The sequence below is a fragment of the Thunnus maccoyii genome, chromosome 5 (genome assembly GCF_910596095.1).
Source record: "Thunnus maccoyii chromosome 5, fThuMac1.1, whole genome shotgun sequence".
NCBI lineage: Eukaryota > Metazoa > Chordata > Actinopteri > Scombriformes > Scombridae > Thunnus > Thunnus maccoyii.
In genome coordinates, this window is record NC_056537.1 from 485,074 (window position 1) to 502,130 (window position 17,057).

At 42.8% G+C, this 17,057-nt stretch overlaps 1 protein-coding gene across 1 annotated transcript in view; it reads right to left on the reverse strand.

The window, feature by feature from the left end:
• dgkzb (diacylglycerol kinase, zeta b) overlaps positions 1-15,874 on the reverse strand; it is a 72,695-nt gene extending 56,821 nt beyond the window's left edge. Inside the window, exon 1 of the mRNA XM_042410721.1 lies at positions 15,782-15,874. The gene's annotated coding sequence lies outside the window, so the exon portion shown is untranslated. The remainder of the gene's footprint in view (positions 1-15,781) is intronic.
• Positions 15,875-17,057: the final 1,183 nt, after the last annotated feature.

The following is a 17,057-nucleotide window of genomic DNA, read 5'->3' on the forward strand; positions in this document are numbered from 1 at the left end:
ACTGATAGTACTACTGATACTACTGATAGTACTACTGATAGTACTACTGATAGTACTACTGATGGTGCTACTGATAGTACTACTGATAGTACTACTGATACTACTGATAGTACTACTGATAGTACTACTGATACTACTGATAGTACTACTGATACTACTGATAGTATTACTGATAGTACTACTGATGGTGCTACTGATAGTACTACTGATAGTACTACTGATACTACTGATAGTAGTACTGATAGTACTACTGATACTACTGATAGTACTACTGATACTACTGATAGTACTACTGATACTACGGATAGTACTACTGATAGTACTACTGATACTACTGATAGTACTACTGATACTACTGATAGTACTACTGATAGTACTACTGATACTACTGATAGTACTACTGATACTACTGATAGTATTACTGATAGTACTACTGATGGTGCTACTGATAGTACTACTGATACTACTGATAGTACTACTGATAGTACTACTGATACTACTGATAGTACTACTGATAGTACTACTGATAGTACTACTGATACTACTGATAGTACTACTGATAGTACTACTGATAGTACTACTGATGGTGCTACTGATAGTACTACTGATAGTACTACTGATATTACTACTGATACTACTGATAGTACTACTGATAGTGCTGATAGTATTACTGATAGTAGTACTGATAGTACTACTGATGGTGCTGATAGTACTACTGATAGTGCTGATAGTACTACTGATACTACTGATAGTACTACTGATACTACTGATAGTACTACTAATACTACTGATAGTACTACTGATAGTACTACTGATACTACTGATAGTACTACTGATACTACTGATAGTACTACTGATAGTGCTGATAGTACTACTGATAGTAGTACTGATAGTACTACTGATAGTACTACTGATGGTGCTGATAGTACTACTGATAGTACTATTGATAGTGCTGATGCTCTGCTGCCATCTGCTGGTTTCATCACGTATTGATCACATCAGAGTGAATGAGTGATATTGGTATTATTGTGTTATCAATACAAACTTTCACAGCAGATCTTCACTGTCAACAACAAGCTTGATCAATCACAGACAGAAACATAACCGATCAGAGAAACCAGAGTAAATATTGATGATATTCTCCATCTTGTTTTCTTTCTCAGGCTTTAGAGTCAAACATCAAACTAACCTGTTGTTGTTCTGTTTCAGGCTACAAACAAACACAACCCGGCTGGGTTAACTACAAACAAACACCACCCAGCTGGGTTTAACTACAAACAAACACCACCCGGCTGGGTTTAACTGCAAACAAACACCACCCGGCTGGGTTTAACTACAAACAAACACCACCCGGCTGGGTTAACTACAAACAAACACCACCCGGCTGGTTTAACTACAAACAAACACCACCCGGCTGGGTTAACTACAAACAAACACCACCCAGCTGAGGTAACTACAAACAAACACCACCCAGCTGGTTTAACTACAAACAAACACCACCCGGCTGAGGTAACTACAAACAGACACCACCCGGCTGGGTTAACTACAAACAAACACCACCCGGCTGAGTTAACTACAAACAAACACCACCCGGCTGGGTTTAACTACAAACAAACACCACCCGGCAGGTTTAACTACAAACAAACACCACCCGGCTGGGTTAACTACAAACAAACACCACCCGGCTGAGTTAACTACAAACAAACACCACCCGGCTGGGTTAACTACAAACAAACACCACCCGGCTGAGTTAACTACAAACAAACACCACCCAGCTGGTTTAACTACAAACAAACACCACCCGGCTGAGGTAACTACAAACAGACACCACCCGGCTGGGTTAACTACAAACAAACACCACCCGGCTGGGTTAACTACAAACAAACACCACCCGGCAGGTTTAACTACAAACAAACACCACCCGGCTGGGTTAACTACAAACAAACACCACCCGGCTGGGTTAACTACAAACAAACACCACCCGGCTGAGTTAACTACAAACAAACACCACCCGGCTGGTTTGACTACAAACAAACACCACCCAGCTAGGTTAACTACAAACAAACACCACCCGGCTGGTTTGACTACAAACAAACACCACCCAGCTGGGTTAACTACAAACAAACACCACCCGACTGGTTTAACTACAAACAAACACCACCCGGCTGGGTTTAACTACAAACAAACACCACCCGGCTGGGTTTAACTACAAACAAACACCACCCGGCTGGGTTTAACTACAAACAAACACCACCCGGCTGGGTTAACTACAAACAAACACCACCCAGCTAGGTTAACTACAAACAAACACCACCCGGCTGGTTTGACTACAAACAAACACCACCCGGCTGGGTTAACTACAAACAAACACCACCCAGCTGGGTTAACTACAAACAAACACCACCCGACTGGTTTAACTACAAACAAACACCACCCGGCTGGGTTTAACTACAAACAAACACCACCCGGCTGGGTTTAACTACAAACAAACACCACCCGGCTGGGTTTAACTACAAACAAACACCACCCGGCTGGGTTTAACTACAAACAAACACCACCCGGCTGGTTTGACTACAAACAAACACCACCCGGCTGGTTTGACTACAAACAAACACCACCCAGCTGGGTTAACTACAAACAAACACCACCCGACTGGTTTAACTACAAACAAACACCACCCGGCTGGGTTTAACTACAAACAAACACCACCCGGCTGAGTTAACTACAAATCTACAAACTCCTGATATCCACCTTCCACTCCTCCATCTCTCCTCCATCTCTCCTGCATCTCTCCTCCATCTCTCCATCTCTCCTCCATCTCTCCATCTCTCCTCCATCTCTCCTCCATCTCTCCATCACTCCTCCATCTCTCCATCTCTCCTCCATCTCTCCTCCATCTCTCCATCTCTCCTCCATCTCTCCATCTCTCCTCCATCTCTCCTCCATCACTCCTCCATCTCTCCATCACTCCTCCATCTCTCCTCACATATTATTTCTGCTTCATCTGTGAGACAGAAAGACTCATCAACTGCTCCTCATCAGGAGGAGAATCTCTCTCTTCTCTTTTCTTTCTGTCACTGCTACAGTAGATCTCCTCCTTTTCCTGCTCCTCTTTCTGTTCCTCCTCTTCCTGCTCCTCTTTCTGTTCCTCCTCTTCCTGCTCCTCTTTCTGTTCCTCCTCTTCCTGTCCCTCTTTCTGCTCCTCCTCCTGCTCCTTTTAAATCTGTGATCCTGCTCCTGCTGCTCCTCTTTTTATTCCTCTCATCCTTTCTTCCTCCTCTTTCTGCTCCTCTTTCTGTTCCTCCTCTTTCTGCTCCTCTTTCTGTTCCTCCTCTTCCTGTCCCTCTTTCTGCTCCTCCTCCTGCTCCTTTTAAATCTGTATGCGATCCTGCTCCTGCTGCTCCTCTTTTTATTCCTCTCATCCTTTCTTCCTCCTCTTCCTCCTCCTGGTCTGTTTCTCCTTTTCTTCTTCGTTCTCCTCCTGGTTTTTTATTTCTTTTGACCGCTCTTCCTTTTCTTCCTCTCCTCCTCCTCCTCTTCTACCCCCGTCATCCTCCCCCTGGAGCTGCTTCTCCTCCCCCTCTTCCTCCTCCTCCTGATCTTCTCCTTTATCCGACACTTGGTTCAGCTCTTCTAGCTCCCAGGCATCTTCCTCCTCCTCCTCCTCCTCCTCCGCCTGGAAAAATCCAGCCTGACTGACCCTTCATCTTGCTCCTCCTGTTCCTTAAACTCTTCCTCCTTTTCCATTCACCTCCTCTTTTTCTTTTTCCTCCTTGTATTCCTCCTCTTCTTTCTCCTCCTCTGCCTCCTCCTCCTCTTTGCTGACTGCACTCTTCTTCCTCCCGCTTCCCTCCTCCTCCTCCTTGTGGCCATCTTACTCTTCCTTTCCCTCCTCCTTCTTCTTAACCCCTTCTCCTCCTCTTCTTCCTCCTCCTGGCCCTCCACCTCCTCTTACTCTTCTTTATCCCCCTTCTCCTCCTCCTCTTCCTCATCCTGGTCCTCCAGCTGGTCCTATTCTTTTTCTTCCTCCATCTCTGTTCCTCTTCTTACTCCTTCCTGCTCTTAAACTCTTCCTCCTCCACCTGCTCCTCCACCTCTTCGTCCTCCTCCTTGTATCCTCCTCATACTCCTCTTCCTCCTTCATCCTCCTCCTCCCTCAGAGCCTCGGTGCTCCTCCTGGACCAGACTATTTATAGAAACAGGGCCAGCGAGCGACAAAGATAGTCCAGGAAATGGGTCTGTGTAATCCCTGGGTCACACACACACACACACACACACACACACACACACATCCACATACATGCGCACACACACACACACACACACACACACACACACACACATCCACATACATGCGCACACACACACACACACACACACACACACACACATCCACATACATGCACACACACACACACACACACACACACACATCCACATACATGCGCACACACACACACACACACACACACACACACACACACACACACACACACACACACACACACACACACACATCCACATACATGCACACACACACACACATCCAAACGCACACACACACGTGAAATGGACTCCAACTCTTCTTGTGTTTCACTGCAGCCTGACAATGAGGCCACGCCCCCTTCAGTGATGTCACAGCAGGTCTTCATCTTTCCCAGATGATGGAAAACACCTGCCGTGACGTCACTGACACCCTGAGTTCAGTCTGTCAGGCTCAGAGTTTATTCTTCTGTCAACAAACCAACGATGAACTGAACCAGTATCGTGACTATTAAAACATGTCAGTGAGCCAAACGATGTTCCTTCACCACCATGAACACACACCGTAGTTCATGTTGAATGTATCCCTCCGCCACGGCTCAGAGAGGAACTACATTCTGCAGAAACACAAAGAGCGTCTTGGTTGTAAACAGTAACTTTAGAACAGAGCGACTGGATTCATGAAGCTTCTTGTTACCTTCAGCTGAACTTTAACATCTCATCTCTTCAGGATCAGCGTGGAGACTCGTTCACACCTAAACACTAAACGGCTGCACTTGTAAAGCAGATTCTTCCTCTTCAGACCAATCAAAGTGCTTTTACACTACAAGCCACATTCACACATTTACACACACACAGTCACACACACATTCACACACACACACATTCACACATTCACACACACATTCACACATTTACACACACACAGTCACACACACATTCACACATTCACACACACACACAGTCACACACACATTCACACATTTACACACACATTCACACATTTACACACACATTCACACATTTACACACACACAGTCACACACACATTCACACATTCACACACACACACAGTCACACACACATTCACACATTTACACACACATTCACACATTTACACACACACAGTCACACATTCACACACACATTCACACATTTACACACACACATTCACACATTCACACACACATTGTTTCTACAAACATCAGCTGTCTGCTGAAATCACCTTCATATACGACTAAACTGCAACAGTAAAAACGTAACGCACGAAATGTTGATACTGAATGTTTGAGTCTTGATGAGTCATCAGTCAACTTTTATTGTTATTACAGCAGCTGCTCTTAAAAACACACTGCTGCAGTATGAATACTATTAGTACAGAGTACTGTCTGCCACTGCAGCCTGCGTCACTGGTCTGTCGCTGGTCTGCCACTGGTCTGTCGCTGGTCTGTCGCTGGTCTGTCGCTGGTCTGTCGCTGGTCTGCCACTGGTCTGTCACTGGTCTGTCGCTGGTCTGCCACTGGTCTGTCACTGGTCTGTCATCTGTCGCTGGTCTGTCACTGGTCTGTCACTGGTCTGTCGCTGGTCTGTCGCTGGTCTGCCACTGGTCTGTCACTGGTCTGTCGCTGGTCTGCCACTGGTCTGTCACTGGTCTGTCGCTGGTCTGTCGCTGGTCTGTCGCTGGTCTGTCGCTGGTCTGTCGCTGGTCTGTCACTGGACTGTCACTGGACTGTCACTGGTCTGTCATCTGTCGCTGGTCTGTCACTGGTCTGTCACTGGTCTGTCGCTGGTCTGTCGCTGGTCTGTCGCTGGTCTGTCACTGGACTGTCACTGGACTGTCACTGGTCTGTCATCTGTCGCTGGTCTGTCACTGGTCTGTCAACTGTCGCTGGTCTGTCACTGGTCTGTCAACTGTCGCTGGTCTGTCACTGGTCTGTCATCTGTCGCTGGTCTGTCGCTGGTCTGTCACTGGACTGTCGTTGGTCTGTCACTGGTCTGTCGTTAGTCTGTCATCTGTCGTTGGTCTGTCACTGGTCTGTCGCTGGTCTTTGTCTGGCATATTGAATCGTTTGTTAGTATGAATATCAGAACACATCCAGGAAGCTGTTCAGATATCATCAACAGTGGACACTCTGAGGAATCTAAAATATGAAACATAGTTTGGTTTGTTTAACACTTACATGATTCCATTTGTGTTATTTTATAGTTTTGATGTCTTCAGTTTTGTTCTACAATGCAGAAAATAGTAAATAAATAAAGAAAGAAAAACCCTTAAATGAGCAGCTGAGTCCAAACTGTTGACAGGTGCTGTATAAAATATGTGATGTCATAACTCCTGCAGGTACGTCCAGGTGTTAAAGTCAGATTTAATGTGAGAAACTTTCAGAACATCAAACTGCTTCAGACCGGCGGGAGCTTTAAACAGAAATAATGAAAATACACCAAGTAAAAGTATAAACATGTTATATCACAGTTTCACAACTAAACATAAAAAGCTGTTTGTGTCAAAGGATAATTATGATGAATAAAAATGTTCAAACTTGTATAACAGCTGTGCAGACAGCAGTAACAAACTAGCAGACAGATGTTAACTGATGTCATCTGTTCGCCGTTTTCAGTCTAAACAGTGTTTTTAGTCACAGATTCTGCAGCTTATGAATGTTGTGATATTTGCTCGTTGTCTGAGATGTGGGTTGTATTTTTTATTGAAATATGGAACAACTTTTCATACAAAAAGTCTCCAAAATGATCACAACCTGCCCAAAACCAACTGGATGGAAAACAGTTCACACAGACGCTCTGAACAAACCTTTAGCTTAGCCTGTTAGCATGCTAACATTAGCTCACCATCAGTAAACACAAAACTAAAGCTGATGATGTTGTTAGTTTTGCAGCTATTTGCTCATAAACAAAGTAAATGTTGACCAGATGGTGGCGCTAGACGACAGTTATTAAAGTTATTACATCCTGAGGGGAACATGAATATGAGGAACAGATGTTAGCATCGCTAAAGCTACAATCATACAGATATTATTAATGTCCGGATGATCTCAGTATTTCTACTTCAGGTCTGGAGTCTGAAGTAGAGCTGCAACTAATAATTATTATTATCATTGATTAATCTGCTCATTATTTTCTGGATTAATCAATTAGTTAATAGTGAAAAATGATGTTCACGTTTTCCAGTTTGACGTCGTTAAATGTTCGCCATCATAGAGACTAAAGAAAGCAGAAAATATTCACATTTAAGAAGCTGAAATTCTTCTCTTCAAAAACGATGAATCGTTTTTATCAAAACAGTTGATTTGAGTTAATTTTCTGTTGAAGGAGAATCGATGAACGCAGCTTTAATCATAAGACAGATTATGACATCGCTGCCTGTCAGCTGTAATCAGGTTAGAGAGGAAGGCTCCAGCAGCAGCAGCTCCATCATCATCCTCACTGAGACTCTCACACACACCAATAATTACTGATCTGCCCGATCAATCACATCATCTGTGTTCAGCAGCAGCTTTAAAGGATGAATCCTGTGAGTCTGAATCTTTACTACAGACCTTCACTTTAACGCCGTCTTTCAATGGAAGATGTGGGTCAATAATAATAATAATAATAATAATAATAATAATAATAATAATAATCATCATGTTATTTGTAAAACACTCTTCAAGCCAGAAACACAAAACAATCACAAATATAAAAGAGAAACAACAACAACAACAAAATACAAAGACACATTTACAGATATAAACTAATGACAGGAATATTAACCTTTGACCTCAGCCTGTAACCCATGACAACAGAATATCTTTTAATTATTTATTGTTGATAGGATGAGAGGTATTGATCCTCTGAGGACCATGAACGTAGTTTATCTGTAGAGTCAGTGGATTATAAACTACAGTAACGTCTGCAGCTCCGTCTTTTTACATTTAGACGATGAAAAATGAAATGATATAAATATTATATATTATCCTTTAAGGCTTTGGCTGTCGGTAGAGGAGGAGTCGAGTCCTCCGCCTCCTCGTTCTCCTCCTCGTTCTCCTCCTCGTTCTCCTCCTCTCGTCTCTCCTCGGAGATCTGCAGATTGAATCCTCTCCTCTGGAGGGAAACATTCCCACCAGGCCCTAAAAATGACGGCTTTTAATTAATTGTTCTGCCGATCCGTTAATAGCAGCTATAATTAGAGGATCCTGGGAGATCACTGGCAGATTAAACTCATCACCTGACTGAACCTGAATTTGCACTTGTTACCTTTTAATTCTCAGCGGAGCAGATTCAGGATGTGACACAGAACCGCTGGAACATCCTTTACTGTAGTACAAGTACCCGTAAACACAGTAAAAATACTACACACTGATGTTATACAAGAACTCACAACACTGACGCTTCGTTGTATTACTTCATGTTTGTCATTTCTGACATTTATGAATTAATCATTTTATTTTCTGAGCAATAATTTTGGGTGCATTCTGGGTAATTACTTCAGTAGCATTTATTCATATTCTGCTTTTAGTGATTTTCTGTTATTTATATCCTGTTGTGATGTTAAACGGATGTTAAACATCAAAGTTGAGAAACTTGAGGTGAAAATATGTAGAAATGTTGCCTGTAAGACAAAACTCAGGGTTCAGCTGCTCTGACGCTTCGTTTGAAAAGTTTTTTCAATTTCCAAACGAGATGACGTCGGCTTGTCACACGTCCACAAACGTTCTGTAATCCTTGTTGCTAAGGTGGTTGCTAAGGTGGTTGCTAAGGTGTTTCCACGTGTTGTTCAGCTCCAACATGTACGGATGGATTTGACAAGTTGACATTTGGAGTAAAGAAGGAGAAGAAGAAGTGAAATCCTGCTACTATAGTTTGTTTACGTAGCCTCCGGAGCCGGAGGAAGCTTCCTGAAGCTGACCAATCAGAACAGAGTGGGCTCATCAGGAGGTGGGGCCTTAAAGAGACAGGAGCTAAAACGGCCTACGGTTAAACGGTTGGTCTATTTAAGTTAAAGGAACAGTTCAAACCTTCCAACCTTGTTCGTCATCAGGTCGTTACGAGTCTAAAAACACTGAATTATTAAAGTCTTAAATCGTTTTCTTGCCTGTTAAAGTTAAATGATTATTTATATTACGAGGAATTATTGTTATATAAAGCGAGACAGGCTGTCAAAAACAGAGAGCTGCGACGATTAGTTGATTAATTGATTAGTCGATCGACAGAAATTAATTGGCAACTATTCTGATAATCAAATAATTGTTTGTTATATATTTATTTTAAGCAAAAATGCCCAAAATCTGCTGGTTCCACCTTGTTAAATGTGAAGATTCTTTGTCTTCTGTGATGGTAAACTGAATATTTGACGTCACCTGTGACAACTAATCGATTAATCACAAAAATAATCCCCCAATTAATCCATAATGAAAATAATCGTTAGTTTCAGCTCTACGAAAATCTGATAAATGTCAATTAATTCATGTATTTAATAGATAAATAATTGTAGGTCTTGTTGCTTCTGGTTTTCTGTAATTCTCTGTGTTATAATCATGAAAAAGCTGTAAATTATCATAGAAGATTCTGTGATATTACAGCTTTCACACTAAAACTGGAACATGAGACACAATGAAAGTCAAACCTCTGATCACACCACCGACGGCTCAATCACAGCTTTAGCAGTAAAAGGGCCAAAGGTGAGGACCGAGACCAGGACCAGGACCTGGGAGAGACTCTGACCTACGTGGTCAGTGGCGGTCTGATGATGAGGGAGGAAGGACTGAGAGTCCAGACAAATATACATGTATGTATGAAATAGGGAACTGTACTCACACTTGTTCAGTATTGTTACTATATTGTTCTAATAATTACAGTATTTTACAGCATGTATATTTAATAGAACTGAAGCACTACTGTGTTGTGGTGAAAGCCTGAAATAGTCTCCAAAGTAAAACCACCTACGAGTGAAGCAGGTCTACAGGAGGCCGTTCAACGACTGCCTGCATTACAATACACATCACTGTGTAGTGATGTAATGTTCTGTACTTCACAGTATCTAGATCTGATATCACTGTGTTGTCTGTTTCAGAGTTCTTGATGCAGCTGCAGGTGAGTTTCAGCCTCACAAAACGGCAGCAGCGGGGAAGGAACGGCCAGCGTGTCGTTGTCGAGGTTCCTGGCCGGCGAGGGGCCTCCTCCGTCTCCGTTCAACCCTCGGCTCCCACACTACAGCCCTGACATGCTAACACATCGTCTCTGCAGCTGAGCGGACGGACCAGAGCAGCCATCTGGGGACACACTGGGCTGCTCTGGTCCCCAACTGGTTCCCCTACTGGTTCATCAACCACCCACGTTTTTCATTCCTTCCTCATCTGCCACCATATTCTCCACTTCTCAACCCTACTGAGGAAGGTTTATGTTCTTTTTTCTATCGTTGGTTCTGTATGAAGAACACTTTACAAATCCATCTGTCTTTGCTGAGATGTGTTCAGTGTTTAAGAATAAAACATTCTACTCTCGTATTATTGTGTTTTCTATTTGAGTATGAAAACATTAGTTTACACCAGGCTGCTGCAGTGTAACACATGATGATGAAGATTAGCATAGTAGTAGCACATCAGTGTTCAGCTGTCATTATTTATTCTTCGTTTGAAGAGAAGAGCGTTTTCTTCTTGTTCTTGTATTTGTGAAAATAAGCCACGCTTTCAGAAAATCTGTGTAAGCAACTGAGAAATACTGCAAGGTGTTAAAAAAGTCTTAAAACGACAAAAAGAACAATGATATAAATGATTTCAATACATACAAACAAACTGTCCGTTAAAGGAACAGTTCAACATTTTGGGAAACGTGACACATGTGAACACTGGAACTATTTTCTTCGGAGCAGCTTCCTGAAGTCTTCGTCTCACCTTGAACCTACCGCTGAAGTACTGGGCAGAGGGATACGCTACACATGTAACTCACCCTAAAAATAATCACAAATTGTCATATTTACATTTCTATTCATGTATGAATTGAACACGATGTTTTAACTTTGGATGGAGCCGGGCTAGCTGCTTCCAGTCTTTATGCTAAGCTAAGCTAACCACCTCCTGTCGTAAACATTCTTATATTTATATTTCTTTGGTTCTGGTTTAGAGATTGTTTGGGGAAAATATTGTGATATTTCAGTTCTGAGTCAAGTTCAGTGTTAAAAAGGAAAATAAAGACTCATAAAGAATATCAATTAATAATTCATATCACAATAATAGTGATAAAAATTAACACAGTTATCAGCATTATTGCAGTATACAAATACAATTAGCAGCTCTGTTTGTTTGCATAAACATTAAAATAATAACATAACCAATAACTTATGTAAAGATGTGAAAACCATATCAAATGTGCATTAACATTAAAGATGGCAGCATGTGGCCATGAGAGGTGATGAACTGTCGCTTCTCTTTGTTCGACTTGTTTCTTGTTGTTCAGCAACACAGGAACTGCAAACAGTCCTGAGTAAAACAACACAGGAACTGTTGGTGCAGCGTGTTGTTTAAAGTGCAGCGAGACAATGAAATAGGATCCAGCAGATTAATGCGTTTAAAGGCTGATCAGCCTGTTTACACATGAACACACATCTCTGGAAATGTATGAATGAACCACGGATGCAGAACCGGTCTTTATCCTCTCCGCCGCCGTCACTGCCGGCCGCCATGTTTTCACTGAAAACTGCGGCTGACAGTTACTGAGAGTTTTTCAAAGCGCAGTAATCAATCACCATTTTAATGATAATCAGAATTTGAAGTGGTAATATTAAATCATGAAACTGGTAACTGTTTCATACCTGCTGTAAATACTCACTAGAGCACTAAACGAGGATTCATCCGCAGCTGAAAATAGTCCTCAACAAATGCACTAAAAACTGCAGTGGAACCAATGAGCTGAGAGACACAGACAGGAAGGAGGAAAGTGTTAAGAGACGCACTAACATTTTGCTGGTTTGGGATTTGATGATGATAAATTTATAATAATACAGAATAAATCCAAACTTCTCCTTTAAAAGACAGAAAACCAGAGCAAGTTATTCATCAAAAACATGTTTCTCATCAAAAACAGAATATTTACATTAATGATGTCATGATGAACCATATTTCACAATGTAAAACTCCTGAATGAGATCAAAAGAGCTGCAGCAGTGGATCATTAAATAAAAGCAAACAGCAGAGTCGCTCTTCATCTGTCATTAGATTTGCAGCTCTGAGTGCAGCCAGATAACTGCAGAGTGCAGCCGTCTAATCGCATCAGATCAATGACATGTAATGTGTCTGCAGGTCGCTGCTGCTGCTGGTCGACCAACAACAAGCACACGATGCTCAGCAGGACGACGTCCGTCACCTCAAACTACCACAATCACATATATTTTATATATATATATATATATATATATATAAATAACATATATATTTTAATTTAGAAATCTTTCATTGACAAATATAAAGGCTTGAATTGAACTTCAGGGAGAGTTTGCATCAAACCCACCAGACCATCAAACCCACCAGACCATCAACCCACCAGACCATCAAACCCATCAGACCATCAAACCCACCAGACCATCAAACCCACCAGACCATCAACCCAACCAGTCCATCAACCCAACCAGTCCATCAACCCACCAGTCCATCAACCCAACCAGACCATCAACGCACCAGTCCATCAACCCAACCAGTCCATCAAATCCAACCAGTCCATCAATCCAACCAGTCCATCAACCCACCAGTCCATCAACCCAACCAGTCCATCAACCCAACCAGTCCATCAAATCCAACCACTCCATCAACCCACCAGACCATCAAACCCACCAGTCCATCAAACCCACCAGACCATCAAACCCACCAGTCCATCAACCCAACCAGTCCATCAAACCCAACCAGTCCATCAACCCACCAGACCATCAAACCCACCAGTCCATCAACCCACCAGACCATCAAACCCACCAGTCCATCAACCCAACCAGTCCATCAAACCCAACCAGTCCATCAACCCACCAGACCATCAAACCCACCAGTCCATCAAACCCACCAGACCATCAACCCAACCAGTCCATCAAATCCAACCAGTCCATCAATCCAACCGGTCCAACAAACCCAACCAGTCCATCAATCCAACCAGTCCATCAATCCAACCAGTCCATCAATCCAACCAGTCCATCAATCCAACCAGTCCATCAACCCACCAGTCCATCAACCCACCAGTCCATCAAACCCACCAGTCCATCAAACCCACCAGTCCTGACAAGAAACAGATCAGCAACAGAGCTGCAAACATCAGTTGCTTAAGCGATTAGTCGAAAGAAAATTAATCTGCAACGATGTTTCAGCTTCTCAAATGAGACAATTTGCTGCTAATCTTTGTTATATCTGTTATTTATTATATTTGTTATATATGTTATATGTGTTATAATATACCGTTGGAAAGCCTGTTTATTTCCCTTTTAAATGGAGCCACATTTGTAAGGAACATGCATTTGTGGGATGAGCAGCAGAGCTGAGTATGTGGGTTGCACCCATGAAAAATTTGCCAAATCTTCTCTGCCGATGCCAAACAGCTTATTCTGCCATTGACTCTTGTTTGGTGTTTGGTGGATTGGATGATTGAAGTTTGAAGAGACAAGACATATTGGCAATTTAACAGTTTATTCATTTAACAAACAGGAGCCTCAGTAGCGTGTGGAAGAACCATACACAGCCACAACAGCCTGGCACCTCCTCCTCATGCTCGCCCCCACAGAGCGGGTTTATCAGAGACCACCTCCAGAGTGGAGAGGATGGAACGGCCTGCCAGCAGTCCTGACCTCAACCCCATTGAACACTTGTGGGATCAGCTTGGGCGTGCTGTTCGTGCCAGATTGACCAACACAACCACGTTGGCTGACTTGCGACAAATGCTATACAAAAGAATAAGCTGTTTGGCATCGGCAGAGAAGATTTGGCAAATTTTTCATGTGTGCAACCCACATACTCAGCTCTGCTGCTCATCCCATAAATGCATGTTCCTTACAAATGTGGCTCCATTTAAAAGGGAAATAAACAGACTTTCCAACGATATAAGATTTATTGCCAAGAAGCATCGTTGCAACAAAGAAATAAACTACCAAACACTAATTTCCTTACATTTTGTGCTACGTTCATGTTATATATGTTATATATGTTATATTTGTTATATACGTTATATATGTTATATTTGTTTTATATGTTATATATGTTATATATGTTATATATGTTATATTTGTTTTATATGTTATATTTGTTATATATGTTATATATGTTATATTTGTTTTATATGTTATATGTTATATATGTTATATATGTTATATTTGTTTTATATGTTATATTTGTTATATATGTTATATTTGTTTTATATGTTATATGTTATATATGTTATATTTGTTTTATGTTATATTTGTTTTATATGACAAGTTAGTCAGACAAACCAGCAGATTGAAGACGTCATCGTGGCCTCTGAGAAACTTTAAATGCCATTTTTTCACTATTTTCTGACGTTTCATCGACTAAACGATTAGCAGATAATGAAAATAATCACACAGTTCCACACAGCACTAAACAACGTAGCCATGAAGAAGTTACAATGCTGATGTGTGTATATTTAGATTATAACTCTACATTTACTACGTTAGAACAATAAGAACAAAAACCAGCAGCTCTGCCTGCAGAACGTCTTGGTGAAGAGTTAAAACAATAAGTTGAAGCCAAACGTGTATTTAACACATAATAAACATTTCTGTAAACATGACGAGTCAACATGGACGTGATTCAAGCAGCAACATTAGAAAGTTCCAGTTAGACTGAATATCGAAGAAATTACTGTCAAAAGCAGAAACACTGAACTCAACATAAATATAAGAAATAAGATTTGTTTGATTTTAGCAACACTTGTGGTTAAAGCTGCAGCGATCGGTCGATTAATTAATTAGTCGACTGACAGAAATTAATTAGCAACAATTTATGATAATCGAATAATCATTTTTAAGCAAAAATGCCAAAAATTTGCTGTTTGCAGCTTCTCAAAAGTTGATGGTTTGAAGCTTTTCTGTCAGTAAACTGAATGTATTTGGATTCTGGATCGTTGATCAGACAAAAGAAGACATCTGAAGACGTCACGTTTACATCAAACTTCATTTTCACGTCAGTATCAGCAAAAAACTAGTAAAAGCTCGAATGGCTGAGAAGCGATAGTGAAAGCTAGCAGACAGAGAGAGTTTCATCATTTCATTGTGTCAGTGTTTTAAATCTTCTCTTTGTGCTGCAACACGCTGCTGCTGTAGATGAAGCTCTTTACTTTGATCCAAAAGGTTTTATTTCTATCAAACCTCTGGCTCCTGCAGTGTAACGCATCACTTCCTGTGCAGCCCACTCACTGGTGGAAGAGCAGCACGTTCAGAGCTGCAGCTTTAAAAGCTTCTGTGTGTTGTAAACATTTTAGTTTGAGTGTGAGACAAGACATGCGTGACTCTGTGTGAGCTGCAGAAGAAGACACTGACCTCCTGCAGAAGATCCTCAGGCCGGTGAAGGTCCTGCTGGTGTGGTGGCAGCGGGGGGCGGGGGCCACTGGGGGGGGGGGGCAGCTCAGTGTTGGAGGCTGAGGAGGAGGAGGCCACAGAGGTGGAGGTGAAGGGCTCCTCTCCATCCTGCAGCTGCTGCTGCTGCTCCTCCATGATCAGCTTCTTCTTCTCTGCTCCGCTCAGCCGTCAGACATCCTGCCGGCTTCACTCAACTTCCACTCACAACTTCTGCCTCCACACAGGAAGTGCGGCTTCAGATGTTGCGTCTCTCTGCTAAGCTTCAGGTTTCACCAGGAAGCAGCAACATTCACAACAAACTCTTCTCTGTGGAGGAGGAGGCTGCTTCTCTCTAAACTCGCTTCCTTACTTCCTTCCTTCTCCTAACCCTCCCTGCCTGAGGAAGCCTCTCTGCATGCTTCTCCTCTCAGCACACAATCACAAAATCCAGGAAGTTTGCAGCTCTGATAAGAAACTACAAACCCAGCAGAGTCTGTAGTCTCTCTTCTTCTTCTTGTTCCTCTTCTCTGCCGACCTGTTGCTTCTCCTCTCCTCTCCCTGCCGTCTGTCTGAGCCGCTCTCACTCTGTTCTCTGTACTTTTATTTCAGCTCTGTGGCTCTCCCTCTCTTTTTTCTTTCGTCCCACCCACCCTGAGCTCTCCTCGCTCTGATTGGCCGGGGAGGGGAGAGGTGAGCTTTGCCACCTGCTGGCGCATCTGAGGCTGTGCAGTCTAAAAAAGGAGGAAATGAACTCATTTTCTCCTCTCCAGAGCTGAGCAGCAGAGCAGGACTCGCTCTGGTCTTCTGCTTTTAACTCGAGCAGCAGAGTATGTGGAGCAGAGAGGAAGAGGCAGGTTGGAGGGTTAAACACAGCAGCTGAACATGTTGTGATGAAGAACAGCTGCCTCTCACTTGGATCACAGCTCTGCGCGCCCTCCCACGTGCTTTTACATAAAGATGTGAAGCGGCCCACACCGAGCGCGAGCTGCAGTGAAGCAGAGGTCGCACGGCCGCATCGAGACCCACGCACAGTTCTTCACCACGTGCACACGGCGGCCGCTTACCCCGGGGGGGCGCGCTCCCCCCGGGGGCGCGCTCTGAAGGATGACTTATTTTTGACAGCCAATTAAAACGGAGGAGCAGCGGGCACACGCTGTGATGGAGTCTTAAAAAAAAGGAAAACGAATGGGGGGGGGGGGGGGGGGGGGGGGGGGGGGCAGGAACTCCTGGTGATGATGATGATGATGATGATGATGAT